Here is a 1,354-nt window from a genome sequence, read left to right on the forward strand (position 1 = left end):
AACAAGCTGGGCTAAATGAAATTCGTATCTTGGAATAGAAAAAGGACATTAGTGGAAAAACTGGTGCTTTCCAAACAAGTTAATAATAATGCATGAACATTCATTTCTTAGTTTTGACAAATGTACTAAGGTTAAGGAAGATGTTAATATTCGAGGACACTAGATGAAGGGTATATAGGAACTATTTCACAACTTTTCTGTAAGTCTAAAATTATTCCAAAGTAAAACATAAAATGAAGTCTACGGCCATGCTACCTTGAACAAGCCCAATCTCATCTGATCTTGGAAGCTAAGCAGGGTTGGGCCTGGTTAGTACTTGGATGGGAGACCACCTAGGAAGACCAGGTGCCTTAGGTGTAAAAAATTTAAAAAGTAGGGATTGTAAAATGACAATGTCCTTGCAATCTGTGACGTCAACCAAGGGTTGCCTCACCTAAAGAAAAGGAAAAAAAAACACTATAAAATGAGCATGGGCGTAGATTTCAGGCACCAGAATTGAATTAGCTATTATAGTTGATCATTAAATTTAGTGTTACTCTTCTTAGAAAATAAGCCAAATAGAGGAATAGATAGATTGTATAGCTTGTAAGGGACAAAATCCATTACATCATTTGAAGATACAATTCTCCAGCTCAAGATTTCAGAAAGAATTTACTACATGAATGTTTAGATAAGAAATCATGAGTAACATAAAGGATGATATGTTCCACTACTGTTTAAAAGAAGAAAAGAAATGATCTTAAATAGATTTTAAAAATATTAAAATGTCAAAGATGGGTGATAAAACTGATGAAGAAGGGCTAACTTGGGAACTTTAAGATGGTGGGTCGTCCTCTTTCATCCTAGGATAGGCTTAATGAGGCCTATAAGAAGAAACTACATTTATTTATTTTTATCCCAAAATCTTTGAATTTGCTCAAATAGCAGGGTTAGTAAGTCTTCCATTATAGCCACTTAACCTACCTTGTCTAATATACTTTCAAAACACAGGGTTTGTGGCAAATTAAGTCGGGGAATATGACTTAGACCTATGATTTTTTTGTCTCTGATTCTGAATCTCTGCCTATGGGCACATGGCTAGACCTGTGGCACAGATTCCAACCACTAAACCAGCTAACTGAGTAGATCGAAAGTCCTCTCACTCAGCCAGACAGGGCTGAACAGGAAGGGAAGCAGAATGGTGGTCCTGCCCTTGTGGTTTTCCTACTATATGGAGATGTGTATAGCATAAGGGTGGGCAAGAAGAATCTGAACTATGTAGGCCAGAGCCTGTTTCTCCTATGATGAAACTCAATCACCCTCACTACCCTTAAGAATGTGGCTCAATAAATGTCAAGCTCTGACCAGATTATCC

The 1,354-nt window shown here is 37.0% G+C and overlaps 1 pseudogene; it reads left to right on the forward strand.

Annotated features, from left to right (window-relative positions):
• The first annotated feature begins 238 nt into the window (after positions 1 to 238).
• Positions 239 to 357, forward strand: LOC118605789 (annotated as a pseudogene).
• The last annotated feature ends 997 nt before the right edge of the window (positions 358 to 1,354 follow it).

The sequence above is a fragment of the Rousettus aegyptiacus genome, unplaced genomic scaffold (genome assembly GCF_014176215.1).
Source record: "Rousettus aegyptiacus isolate mRouAeg1 unplaced genomic scaffold, mRouAeg1.p scaffold_m13_p_7, whole genome shotgun sequence".
Lineage (NCBI taxonomy): Eukaryota > Metazoa > Chordata > Mammalia > Chiroptera > Pteropodidae > Rousettus > Rousettus aegyptiacus.